The 14593-nt window shown below is 41.6% G+C and overlaps 4 protein-coding genes across 9 annotated transcripts in view; 2 read left to right on the top strand and 2 right to left on the bottom strand.

The window, feature by feature from the left end:
• Positions 1–14593, top strand: part of LOC124471292 (NACHT, LRR and PYD domains-containing protein 12-like) — a 1476309-nt gene that overhangs the window by 885745 nt on the left and 575971 nt on the right. The gene's annotated exons all lie outside the window — the stretch shown is intronic.
• LOC124471300 (NACHT, LRR and PYD domains-containing protein 12-like) overlaps positions 1–14593 on the bottom strand; it is a 479590-nt gene that overhangs the window by 446818 nt on the left and 18179 nt on the right. The gene's annotated exons all lie outside the window — the stretch shown is intronic.
• LOC124471378 overlaps positions 1–14593 on the top strand; it is a 257270-nt gene that overhangs the window by 149210 nt on the left and 93467 nt on the right. The gene's annotated exons all lie outside the window — the stretch shown is intronic.
• Positions 1–14593, bottom strand: part of LOC124471305 (NLR family CARD domain-containing protein 3-like) — a 90809-nt gene that overhangs the window by 56466 nt on the left and 19750 nt on the right. The gene's annotated exons all lie outside the window — the stretch shown is intronic.

Consider the following 14593-nt stretch of genomic DNA (forward strand, 5'->3'; position numbering starts at 1 on the left):
ATTTCTTTTCTGTGGGGGTCAAATTACGTCTTTCGAAAAGACTTTATTATTCACATCTCTTCTGAAACTGTCAAATGTTGATGCATATTCAGAATATATTTTTTATCTGTTCATACACTTTGGATTTGTGTCTTCACATGACACTTGGTACAGTATGCATTTTGTATAATGATCTTGTTATTATATTTTTTATTCTCTTTGTGTTTGACCTTTGATCAGGTGAAGTTGGAGACTGGAAAACCCATTTCAGTGAGGCCCAAAGCAAGCAGATGGATGATGAGTTTCAGAAGCACTTAGCACTGGTACTAAACTGGGGGACAAATTAAAATATGATGTTTACTGCAAGTAAATTATCTTGGGAACTCCATAATCCACTTAACGTAGTAACATATACATTTTATTTATAGTAGTGTAAATTGTTGTTCATGTCATTGTTAGATTTTGTGATTATATAGAATGTATGTTGTTCTACACTTTTACTTCCTATTTGTCCTTACATTTAATCATTGTAAGGCTGGGTGTCCCCTGGCCCCACTAATCATATGCTAAAAAAGAGTAGCTGGACAGGGTCTCTACTTGACGGCTCTCACATTCCATTGTGTAACTTCCTGTAGCATTGCAAGTCATATGTTGATAAGTAAAGGACGAAATATGCTTCTGTGTCTCCGTTTACGGATGGGCGGGCACACGGATACGCACGGATACGCACGGATACGGACGGATAGACTGCGTTTATGGTTCTCCGTAGGCTGTGGGTGCTGAAAACAATTCACCGCCAGAAGAGTAGGTGGCGCAAAGTTTTTTTGTGAGACGTCGTCGAGTGTTTATTTACCTAGGTTACCGAGAAGTCGGAGCAAATTTACAAATTAGCCGTTTCATCAGTAACATTCGCACATTTTCAGCAACTACACTGCCCATTTCTCGTCACATTTTAATTCAGATGCTGATTTACATGTACTGTTTAGCTGAAATATGAATTGTAAAAACTTACAGCAATGGCGGTCAAAGGATTCTGTTAGTCCTGTTTATCACGGCAACCACGACCAATCATCGCCAAGGTGGTCTCCGTAGCTCTCCATCGCTCTCCCAAATTACGACGGATAGTTAGAAAATTCAGGAGGTGCACGTCAAGCTCTCCGAGGCTCTACGAGGGCTGACGGAGAGCTCGTAGAGGGCGTTCCACGGAGACGGGGGCGTTCCCATGTGTCGAAAAACGCAGAAGCATATATCAGCCTTAAGGGTCAAGAAGTGGTCAGATTGGTCGGTTTTGTGTATAAAAGGAATTGTAATGCATTGTCCTTTGGATTCTTCATCTCCTGAGACATTCTCCTCAGCTCTGGCTTGTCCTTGTGCTCATTCTCCTTGCTCACCTTTTGCTTTTTCTATCTCTAGTTTTACAATAATTATGGTAGAGTATGTAAGAGCTAACCTTCATCTTGTAACCATTTGCCTTGTAATTGGTAAGTGGCGTTAATGAATTAACCTTACTTTGATCATTCTTGCTATGATTTAACCCATCGGTCTTTGTCAGTCACGTGGGTTTGTTGTGTGTGACATCACCGCGACACCATTTTCCAGAGGTGTACACCATAGGTGTACCATAGGTGTGCCATAGATAGGTGTAAACAGGTAGCGAGACAAGGCTTTGCAAAGTGACTGTGTTGAGAGGGAATCTATACAGGGATTGGCAAACGATGCCTTGTGAGATGCCTTGTGAAGCTTTGGACCATCTTAATCAATGTATTAAATCCTTATTTTTAAACTGTTGTTTAGTCTGTTCCTCTGGGTCACAAACACTGATCCTCCCTTCCAAAAAACAAACCTTTTTCAAGTCCTAGACTTTTCATACGAGGTGGCGTTGTCAGACTCACCCTACAATTCACTAAATCGTGCTTACTAATTAAACACCGCACTCGAATAAACGCTATATTCAGTTGACCATAGAGACAGTTAACAGTTAACAATTAAACAAGATAAACATTTAAAAACAATATTTACTAACATTATGAGAGAGCAATTATAATAGCAGCTACACATGCTTGTGATTGGCTTTCGTCTTTGAGTGTGTGTGTGTGTGTGTGTGTGTGTGTGTGTGTGTGTGTGTGTGTGTGTGTGTGTGCAGTCATGATCCAAATGAGGGAGTCAGATGGCTGAGCGGTGAGGGAGTCGGGCTAGAAATCAGAAAGTTGCCGGATCGATTCCCCGCCGTGTCAAATGACGTTGTGTCCTTGGGCAAGGCACTTTACCCTACTTGCCCCGGGGGGAATGTCCCTGTACTTACTGTAAGTCGCTCTGGATAAGAGCGACTGCTAAAAAATGACTAAATGTAAATGAAACACACAATCAAGCCCCAGGTGTGTTCGAACAGGAGTGTGACTTCCCTGAAGATGTCAGGTGTTCTTCCTGGACACAGGAGGCTATTCTACCTGGCACAGGGACACTGAGAAATCAAGGTTAACCCCAAACCCTGGACAGAGGGGCTCAGCCTCAGTGAATGTGATGTGAAAGGTGTGCAGATAACCTGTAATCAGACTCATCCCCACCAGAGATGAGCCCAATGAGGGTGGTGTCAGCAGAGAGCAGCGTCATGCCAATGTCCTTCTGCATGTCATTGTTACTCAGTTGTTACTAGTTTTCTCAGGGAGGAGGAGTTTAACTTGATGTTTGAGGCCAGAGAAGCACAGCCTTGCTCTGTGAACAGACAGCCTGACAGCCTGTAGAAGGTTATCATTACAAGAAGGATTACAAACACTATTGTGACGCGCTCCTAGTTGTACTGCTGCTTTGTTGCTCTAAGTTTTACAAGTGTTGAGAATTTATTTGTTACAATAGATTATTCACAAAGAAAGGTTAATAATAAGTTAACATTAAGATTGACAGTTCATGTGTGAAATACATATGTGGTTAAAAACAGACAGACAGTTAAAATGTCATTGGATTTGGGATTTGTATTGATTGGGACTTCATTAACCAAGATGCACTGATTAAGTGTAATGTACGTGATACATGCAAAGGTTTATGTTTTGGCGCGAAGCCATTTTGTTGATTATTGCTGAGCAACCACATAGCACGCACTGTATTTTAGGCTACTCTTTTATTTCAGTAAAACGTCAAAATAGAAGCAACGTCTCACTTCGTTATTCATAGTCTAAGAAGATAAATGTACAACAACAAGACAGTGATTGGAGGTGTAAGGAGGTTGTCTGGCTGATTACCTTCGACTGCAAAGCTCCCTATACCTGGAAAATATAGCTGGTTTATCCACTTTGTATTGATGACATGGTTGTAATACCAAACACAATATTCTTTCAAATGAATAACATATGTTGTACATGTATGGTCTACACCCCCTGTTGAGAAACCTGTTTTTTTCCACACCCCACTACTTCAGATGAAAGTTTGTGCACAAAATACTTAATATGAATTACCAACAATAAACAAAACATGGTTTTGTTATTCTTTGAAGTCCTTCAAGTAGGCAACAATAACGCTGCTAGTTTAGGAGCATTATTCAAACAGCCTCTAGGTGGCGCCATTGCGACATGAAACAGGTGGCAATAAAACTTGGTTTATTGATCAAATAGAAATGTCACCTTTCTGTCTAAAACGCATCGTTTTGGGAGAGACGGCGCTTGGTATCCATGGTGTACTTATAGACATATCATCATGACGTCATGGGGCAGACAGGGATTGTGACGCGCTTTACCAAATTATAAGAACTCGTTACACAATCAAATCAGTCATTGATGCTCTGTAGACAAGTAGCGAAAAGCGTTTGATTCTACTTTTTCCTCGTTGGTAAAGTGTAGTGAAAATGTACATTTATTTTAGTATTTCCTATTTTCTTCCTCGTTTGTCATCTTTAAAGAAACATGGATGAAATCCCAAAGCATTAACAATTTTGGCGACCTAAACAGAAGGTACGTCTGGTAAACCTAAAGTAAATAAAACAATTTAGACTGTTAAGAAACATCGACGGAAATAATTAGTTCTGTCATTTAAAAAAAAACAAATCAGTAGGTGAATGCAGTGTTCAGTATCGTTAATCATATCGACAGGACATCACATGATAGTTCCAGATAATCCTCAGATGCAGAAGGCCTATTAGACAAGGTCAAACGCAAAGTACATTTCCTTGCACATTTCCTGTTTAACCAACCAATCTGTCGAGCACAGGTCTCAATCGATTAAATGTCAATCATTATTACTTTTATTATATTACTGTTACAGTTACTCTATTCAGTTGCTTGTTATTGGGAAGCAGTATTTTTAAGCAGTATTTGAGTACGACCATGGTATTGTACGTATAGTGTTACACCACTCCAAGACACTTGGGTGTAGAAAAGTTGAGCTCTTTATTACCTCCAACAGGTACATACACTAACATTCAGAGCACAGTAATACTTTCAACTGCCAAACTGAAGAAAAGCATTTTTCGAACCACTCAACCTGTGCCGTGCTCTCTTTTTCTGTATCTCGTCCGCACCAGCGCCACCTTTTGGCGGAGATGTACAGACAATTAAATCCAATGTAACTAAATCAACTAAACATATATTAAAACAATTCTACTACTGTTTTAGACAGTTCAGCCAACACTTGTTCAAGTGCTACAATCCTCCCCTGCTAAACAAATGTTGTCCTCAACACTAGCTAAGTATTTTATACCAATATGAACCAAAATATGTACTTTTCATGTGACCCAAACAAAATACCATAAGAGCATAATAGAATAAATGTTTAACAGTGCAAGTTCACTTTATACAATACTATTGAACCAAAAGGTGATACAATCACTTTGTACCCAATACTCAGACAAGCACATAGCTTATAACCTTGTTGAGTTGTTACCAATAGCATAAGTATTACATTTTACACTAACCAGGTGTTACTATCTCTTCTCTCTGTACTCTGGAGCTTTAACTTAGACAGTAACCTTACTCTGACACGCATACTTTAGCCAGTGTCATTTCAAACCCATTTTCTGTCATTTTACCATATGAATTGTTTGTAATGCCCAATATTTGATCAGGGAAAGTCACAGTTATGGTTAAACCAAGTACAATCACAATTTTATATATATATGGGTAGTTGACAAATAAGGGTGAAGCAGTATTTTTTTAATAAAGTTCTAATAAGGATTACAGTTGTATAAAATTATGTTCAAATGCTGATTTTTCTTTTTTGTTCTATAGATTTTTTGTATAATTTCATTATTTTTGAAGCTTTTCTTATAGCTTCAGCCACAATTTGTCCTGCGGTGTGACATGTCACCATGACAAAATTAAAATATTTTACTATTATTGATTTCAAGTACAGCTTAGGTATGTTTAAAGTTTAAGAAGTACTCTTTCAGAATGTTCATTAAAATTCTGCATATGACTATTTTTCACAGCTGTTTTTTTATTTGATTATTCACTTGTGCCATATTTTATCACTTACTCTAGTGGAAATATTCTATAAAATGAAAAAAAAACCATTGTTACAGTATTCGTTACAGTAAATCACAAGTATTCCTGTCTGTGGGTCTGGCCTCTGTGATGTGCTTGGGCCTGTACCTCACAAACTGACGGTATGACATCTGATGCTCCAAGGTGCATTCCTGGCTGAATTTGGTGTGGAGCTCCAATAATGTGTTGGTCAGAACACGCCGCTGCATTTCAGTGTTTCCCACAGATTAGAAATCTAATTGTGGCGGGGGAGGGGGGGGGGGGGGTCGTAATAATTGCTTCGTTAATAATTCGTTACACAGTTAATTTGTTAATAATTTGTTACATTAAATATTAATCCAAAATGATTCACACCTTCACAAATTAACAACAACTAACATATCATTTCTGCATTATGCATGTAGCAACGCTAGTGCTAAACAACTATTTAACTGGTCGGCTCCATGACGCCGAGTAAGTAGCTAGCTCCTGAGACTTCTCACCAAAAGAACGAAGGGGAAACTTCCGAGTACTGTAACTCGCTCTGGATAAGAGCGTCTGCTAAATGACTAAATGTAAATGTGAGTAAGGTACCTAGCGAAAAGTAGCCTCAACTTTCCTCGACTTTTAGCTACGGCACTAATGCTGAAGGCTCGCTGATATGGCTGTCGGTCTTACTAGAACGGCATATGTATGCATTGTTGCTAACGTGTGCTGACGTTGTGACTGTGTGCATATGTGGGAAAGATGCATGAGTGACAGAGAGACGGAGGGAGAGCAGGGGAAAGGAAATGCAGCTGAACGAATACGCTGCGTGTTTTAACCTAAATAGCGATAATAAAAAAATGTTTTACGAAACGCAATGTGTGGCGGCCGGTGTTGATTCTGTGGCGCACCGCCACAAATTAGTCTATGTGTGGGAAACACTGCATTTTATTTTTCCGCCCTACTGTATCCTTTTTTCCCGCCAAGAGCCTACTGTTTTCATCTCTGGTTAGAAAATGAATAACTTTTTTTTTTTTTCTGTAGCAAGCTTTTTCTTTGCTCGTCTGGTGCTGGATTGACGGGCAGATTCCTTACTTTTTCCCCAGCGATGCTTTTGGACCCTCATTTTGCTGTTCACTTTTCTTATGCCATCCAGCTCTGATTTAAGCGTCATGTTCTCTTTTTCCAGCTTCTTGACTTTGGCTCTCAATTTGGCTTGACACACTGTTTTCTTCCGCCTATTGCTTGGTGGATGGGCTGAGGGAAGGTTATGGCTGATTGTTGACAGAATTGAAGGACTTGGAATGGGAGATAGAGAAGGAGAACCATGCACAGGAGAACCATGGACAAGTCCTTCAGGTGATGGGGGAGTCATGTCTAAAATAGCTGCCAGATCCTTCTTTTTCTTCCTGTTCTTTGCCTTTGTCTGCCTCCATTATTCACGATGCTTTTCTTTTTTTTGTTTTGGGAGGCAATTTATATTTCTTGGTGGAATTTCTCCCTTAGCTTTCTTTTCTTGATGTCTGTTGATAAAGCAGAGACAGTTGTTACACAGTTTCTACACAATGTGTACATTTTAAAGAAAGCCTCAACTCCCTTTCCCTATTATCAGCTTATTTACTTTCTTCTTCTCTCCCTAAGGATCTCCTCACGCCTGGCTTCATCCTGGTTTAACCTTTCCCGGTACTGCCTAGTCCTTTCTTTGCTCATTCTTTGCTCATGCTATAAAAATCAACAAAAAGACCTTTAATGTGATTGTTAACATTTCACATACAATAAATGATTATGTCACATTGACTCAAATACCTAATATATATAACATTTAAAGAATAACAGATAAAGACCAAACAAGACATCAAACTTATTTATGTCACACCACAGGACAGGGCCGTCACACCACAGGACAGAGTAGTCACACCACAGGACAGGGCCGTCACACCACAGGACAGAGTAGTCACACCACAGGACAGAGTAGTCACACCACAGGACAGACTAGTCACACCACAGGACAGGGCCGTCACACCACAGGACAGGGCCGTCACACCACAGGACAGAGTAGTCACACCACAGGACAGAGTAGTCACACCACAGGACAGAGTAGTCACACCACAGGACAGGGCCGTCACACCACAGGACAGGGTAGTCACACCACAGGACAGGGTAGTCACACCACAGGACAGAGTAGTCACACCACAGGACAGAGTAGTCACACCACAGGACAGAGTAGTCACACCACAGGACAGGGCCGTAACACCACAGGACAGGGCCGTCACACCACAGGACAGAGTAGTCACACCACAGGACAGAGTAGTCACACCACAGGACAGGGCTGTCACACCACAGGACAGGGCCGTCACACCACAGGACATTTTCATCGTTGTGGCCATTTTGAGTCATTGCTATACAAGACTGACCTTAGCTATTATGCTAACTGAATAATTACACCGTTTTAACCTTAATATGTTTAATTAAAAATATATATTTTTTACAAATTTTGAACTACAGCTGTCACACTACAGGACTCTCAAAAAATGACACATACATTGTCTGACAGAAACAGTGAAATTTATTAAACTAATCAGAGGTAAACGCTCACCTTTTAACCTTCACTGTACATTCCAACATCTGGGGGGCTTCCTGGTAGGGGGGGTTGACTAAGGACCCCTATAGTTGTCCATGTAACTGCCGTTTCAAAAATCTGATTTTCCATGTCACGCCACAGGACAGCATTTGTGTTACGAAAGTTATTTTGCTGTAAATACTAATTTACTAGTTTTGCGCATATTAAAACCTAATATTAATAATGTAAATATATACAATATAATGCCCAAGGCAGTTATTAGCTGCTCCAGATATTTCTGGTTTATTTTGTTCATATGTAAGTTTAATGCTTCACCTATGTTATGGTCACACCGCAGGACGTTTTGTGTATTCACCTTAAAATATAATCAAAACATAACAGATATTTCATACAAAATCATAAGTTTAAAACAAAGAACCATGATATGCTTCACTACCATGTGTTGTTTAAGTGGAAAAATGCATCTAAATAAAAATTCACACTTAATTACAGAAAAATCATGTGTCATGTCATCTACCCATATATGGAAAAGTAAACAAGAGTGCATAAGAAACTATTTCAATTCAAGTTCAGTAATAACTCACAGGCACTAAAGTTGGATAGAAAGGCATCCGTGGAGCTATCCAAGGTATTCTATACTGTCCATGTCCATATAGTGGAGATACTGCGCTTGCATACAGCGGACTGGCAGTAAGCCCAACAACTCTCTGGACAGGCTGACCCAGTGCATCGTAAGTTAGTCTCTCTCTCGGGCGTCGATCTCTCTGAGACCTCCTCAACACAGTGTCGGACAGTTGGTTACCTACAACTCCACTGGGTTGGTCTGGAGAGGGAAAAGTCTCTGTTGGTTGTGAAATGTCCATTTCAGTGTCCTGATTCGGTAAAGTGTCCATTCTAAACTCCTCAGCATCTGCTCGGAGCTCGTGAGTGTCCATTGTCAGCTCCTGAGTATCCTCAGAACACTCGGGCTGATCACTTTGGTCTGGTCCAATAGAAGGTGCTACTGACTCCTCTGGAGAGCCATGATGGTGCTGACACCTTCATCTTTGCGTCCAACCTTGTTCCTCTCCATCTGAGCTTTCCTCATGCTCAGATGTGTAACTCACATTTTTGTCTTTTGATCTGTTTTGTTTTGGTACTATTTGACTCAGTTCTGGTTTCTTGGGGAAGTGGTAAAGCATTACAGGGCATTAACATGTTGCGATGAAGAATACGACCACGTCCGGTGCCACGCTCAGGCTTAACTTCATAAACAGGACTATTTTCCCCTTTTTGAGACACCACCACATAAACCTGATGCTCCCCATAATGAACTCAACTTCCCAGGCCCTCCCCTCTCTGACATGTTCCTTACAAGAACCCTGTCCCCAGGTGAGAGCACTGCACTTTGTCTCTTTTGATCATAATACGTTTTTCCTCTTGCTAAAGTCTTTTTGATATTTTTGGATGCAATGTCATATGCTTCTTTCATTTGTTTTTGCCACTTTTGAGCATATTCCTCGGGCGTTTTGCGTCCTGTTGTCTCATTCAGTATTGGAAGACGTGGGTGCCTACCAAAAAGTAGGTAAAAGGGTGAGTAACCTGTCGATTCACTAGTTGTACAGTTGTAAGCGTGAACAACCTTGTTTACATAGTCACTCCAATTTCCCTTTTTCTCTTCGTCCAGGGTCCGCAGCATAGAAAGTAAGGTACGGTTGAATCTTTCTGCTGGGTTCCCCTGTGGGTGGTAGGGTGTCATTTTTGAATTGTCAACTCCTGTATATTTTTGCAGCTGTTTAAACAAGTTATTCTCAAATTCCCTGCCCTGGTCATGGTGTAATTTGCCAGGAAACCCAAAATTAAGAGAATAGTCATTAAAAATCTTATCTGCTGCAGTTTTGCCAGATTTATTGCGAGTAGGGTAGGCTTGGGCAAATTTTGTGAAGTTGTCAAGTAACACTAAAATATACTCATACCCTCCCCTGCTTTTTTCAAGATGAAGATAGTCTATAGAAACCATTGCAAATGGTGCAGTAGCTGGTACATGACACAGAGGAGCTCTACTTTGCACTGTAGGTTTTTTCTGGATGTTACATTTACACACTTTAGTAATGAAAAACTCAATATCTTTGTGCATGTTAGGCCAGTAAAACCTACTTCTAGCTAAGTTCAACACCCGTTCTACCCCTAAGTGACCCATTTCACAGTGAAGGTATTTGTACACAAGTTCTTTGTAAGTCTCTGGAAGCACAATTTGGGAGTATGTCACAGTTTTGCGCATCAATAAACCATCATCAGAAATACAAAGTCTGTTCCACTCATGTAGTAGTTGTTTTACCTTAGCATCTTTGTTTGCAGGTGTTTTATCAGGCTTGTCTCCTGCTTTCTTCAGGCTGATGACAAAAGCTATAGCAGAGTCCTGCAACTGAGCTTGCAACAGTTCCTTTTTGGTGATTTTCAGATTAGGTTGGTTGTCAAAAGTGATGTCATTTACTTGAGGATTGCTTGTTATGACAGAGATCCAGTCCACGTCCTTTACATTTTGTGTCTCAACTGCATTTCGTATTGCAGTTAACACTTCAGGTGAACACTGCTCGGTGCATTCTTGTACATGCAGACATGTACAAGTCCATACTGGCAGGTGTTCTGGACAAGAAGTCTGCGTCCACATTGCTTTTTCCAGGTCGGTATTTGAGCGTTATGTTAAAGTCAGCCAACTCGGAAACCCATCTGTGTCCTGGTGCATTTAGTTTGGCTGTACTTAAAACATAGGTTACAGGATTGTTATCACTATAGACTGTCACTGAGGGGGCATAAAACAAGTAGTCTCTAAAGCGCTCTGTAACAGCCCACTTGAGCACGAAAAACTCAAGTTTCCCTGAATGCAGCCTGTAGTTTTTCTCTGCATAATGGAATCTTAAGATTTGTCTTAGGTTGGTCAAGCTGAGATCTACTTTTCCTTCTAAATAGCTCCTTAGCTTCAGTCCAGGATTTATGGCACGGACTACAGCCTCTACTACTTCAGTTTCAGGGTAGCCCTTTCTTAAGCCACTTTCAATCTGATGCTCAAGGCTACTGAAGCTCAGGGTGTCTTTGGATGTAGACTCACCCACATGACCATTTATGCAGAAATCTTTCCTGAATCCGCCTGAAGATGCCATACAACAGCTGTTGCTCGTGGAGGCTCGTCCTTTGCGCTGAGTCCCACTGTCCAACGTTGTCCTCGGCGCCGCTTGGTGCTCCAGCGATGACAACCACGGTGACGGTGCCTGATCCACTGACGGTCCGTGGTCCCCCCTCTGGGCTGCAGACCGCTCCATGCGCGTCTCCTCTGCCGCTTCCACGCCCGTCGGTAACGACAAGGACGCTGCTCCCGTCGCCACAGACGATGGCCTTGCTTCTAGCAACGAATCTAATGTATCGTTCAACTCTAAAAGCACAGACGTGCCTTCATCTTCGCTTTGCAAAAACTCGTCGCGCTTGCAGAAATCAACAATGAGCTTAACCAGAGCTCGGCGGCCCCTGCTCGAAATGGCTTTGTCTTCTTCGGTAATGCCACACAGTTCACATACTCTTAGCAGTTCGTTCACTAGAAGTCCGCATCATTTCTGTTGTAAATTCAACAGAAAATCTTCGCGATGCCCTGACATGTTTGCAGCTATGCCTGTTTATTAGATTTAACTGAAAATTACGCAAAAACGGTCCGTGTCGTACTAGCTTGACTGTAGCTTTTCACTTAGCATTAGCCTCTCGCTCTCGCACACTTCACCATCTCACCGGTCTTTTTCAGTCTTTCTCCGTGAGGCAATCAAGATCTCAGTAGGACCTCCAAAATGTTACACCACTCCAAGACACTTGGGTGTAGAAAAGTTGAGCTCTTTATTACCTCCAACAGGTACATACAGCAACATTCAGAGCACAGTAATACTTTCAACTGCCAAACTGAAGAAAAGCATTTTTCGAACCACTCGACCTGTGCCGTGCTCTCTTTTTTCTGTGTCTCGCCCGCACCAGCGCCACCTTTTGGCGGAGATGTACAGACAATTAAATCCAATGTAACTAAATCAACTAAACATATTATACAATTCTACTACTGTTTTAGACAGTTCAGCCAACACTTGTTCAAGTGCTACAATAGCACTGCTTTGGCATATCTGTTATGTGTGGTGTAGGGGCTGAAGTCTGTCTGTATAAACAGTAGGCCTAATGCTGATAATAACTTAACCAATACTTAAAATGAATAGGAATGGTTGTTTATTTCTGTCTATTGGGCCCGGGACATACTCCCACAGGTTCATTTATTCATACAGCCTCTAGGTGGCGCCAATGCGTCACGAAACATATAGATGGCAAGAAAACTGGGTTTATTGATCAAATAGGAATGTCACCTTTCTGTCTAAAACGCTATGTCTGTGTCGGGAGTGGTGTATAGACATTATGATGTCATCGGGCAGACAGGGATTGTGACGCACTTTACAAAGTTATAAGAATGTTACAAAATCAAATCAGTCATTATGCAGGCAAGAAGCGACTACTTTTTCCTCATTAGAAAGTGTAGTGGAAATGTATATTTATTGTGGACATTTATATTTATTTGAGTATTTCCTAGATTATCATCTTTAAAGAAACATGGATGACATCCCAAAACATAAAAAACTTTGGCGGCCTAAACAGAAGGTAAGTCTAGTAAACCTAAAGTAAATAATTAAGCAATAAGCCCCGCGAGTCCGTGTTTTACGCTGATTTTAGAACAGGTAAGGGGGTTTTCGGCACTCCGCGAAAACTGTTACTACAAATATTTGATATGGTTTCATCAATAAAAACAATTAGAAACAAAATAGTTTAATAATAAACCGTCATTCTTCCGCTACTACAAAGTATAGTTCCTACATAAATCGTTGCCACGCAACAGCCAGACGGACTTCTTTGCCGTCTTTTTCAATTTGAAATATGCGATGCGCAGTAATATGGAATGTTAAAGTATGTTATGAGGACAACCTGTGAGGTTATGCTGGATTTTACAACGGCATGGAATGCGATATAGCCAATCACAATCAAGGATGGGAACAACCAGTTTTAGAAAACAATTTAAACTGTCGACACACATGACAGAGTACTTAGTTATTTCGATTTGTCTAAATTGTTTCAGTAGGCTACTTGGCTCAAACTTGCGTTTGACAGTTGTGTTTCACAAATAGCCAACCTACCGTGATTAATACTGTAGACCTTTTTCATTGTCATATTTCATATGTAAAAGTAAAATGTATTTTTCTAAAAATAAAATGATTGTTCAAGACACTCGCTGTATTTCCCTGCTAACCCTAACCCTTCTCACTCCTCCTTATGTTTGTGTGTGCTTGTGTATGTATGTTTTCAAACGTCTGTATATTTACGTGGCGCGTGTGTGTGTCTGTGTTTGTGTGTGTGTGCGTGTCTAGCCTGCTTGTCTCGCTACCGTCCAGTTGCCCCCCTGTTGGCAAGAGCTGGGGCTGAAGCTTCCTTCCCTGCTGTTATCAGACAGGAAGCTGCTGTCATCAGACAGGAAGCTGCTGTTCTCAGAAGTTCACAAACCCCTCCAGGTAGGAACAAACAGATATATCTATGGGAACACATACCTGGAGAGACTCAACACATTTGACACTTTGTTCATGTCTGACACATTGATCAAAAGCAACATACAAATAGTTTTGCATTTAATAAGAACAGTAGATAATAAAGGTTCAGAAGTGCATAAGTCTGACAGTATTTCAGTGAGTGGAGCCAAGGGAGTCTATATTTTATCAGTTAATATCAGCATCATCTCAAATACTATATGCTAATGTGGAAGTGCAATAATAATAACAATATAATCGTGTCAGAACTTGGTGCCAAAGCTTCCTCGATGCCCAGAGCCCAGCCGCAAGCGCAAGGCTACCAGGAAGGCTGCAGGAGCTGAGAAGGATACAGGGGCCAACAAGGGGCCCCTGCCAGAGTCTTGGAGGGTTGTGGAAGAAGCTGGAGCTGCTTATCGTTCAGCCCTGGCTGACGAGCTGGCAGGACTAGGCATGGTGGTGAGTAGAAGGCCCCAATCCACCTCCCTGGGTACTACAGACTCCAGCCAGGCTCCTCCCCTCCTCTCCATCTTCCTCCACCTCTCCTATATCTCTGATACTGGCTCTGTTACTGTGCCTTGCTAAGTCTGTTTCTTGCCTTAAGGTGACTGGTGGTGCGAAGATGCTTCCCATCCCCCAGACCAGCTACTGTGAGTCTTTGTTCATTCATGTATCAACATTTAAATGATCACCTTCTGTCAAGAGAAGGGATCCACCAATCACATTGTGACTCTGCTCTTCCTCTAGGTGTTCTTCCAGCAATCAAAAGTTCCTCTCGCCCAGTGGAACCAATCAGAGCATCGGCCTCTGAAACACTCGGGCCCCTGGGCTGCAGAGCCACACCAGATGGAAGGGAGAGTGCGTACTCCTCTCCACCTCCACCTCCGTTTCCACCTACGTCTCTACCTCTGTCCCCATGCCGACCTGAGGCGCAGTCTCCAGGTTCTTCTCCACCTTCGACCTTGAATGACCCCGTGACCCGGGAGACCACGCCCAGTCTTCTGTCATTGGAGGAGACCGGGGACGAGCTT

The sequence above is a fragment of the Hypomesus transpacificus genome, chromosome 9, assembly GCF_021917145.1.
Source record: "Hypomesus transpacificus isolate Combined female chromosome 9, fHypTra1, whole genome shotgun sequence".
NCBI classification, from domain to species: Eukaryota; Metazoa; Chordata; class Actinopteri; order Osmeriformes; family Osmeridae; genus Hypomesus; species Hypomesus transpacificus.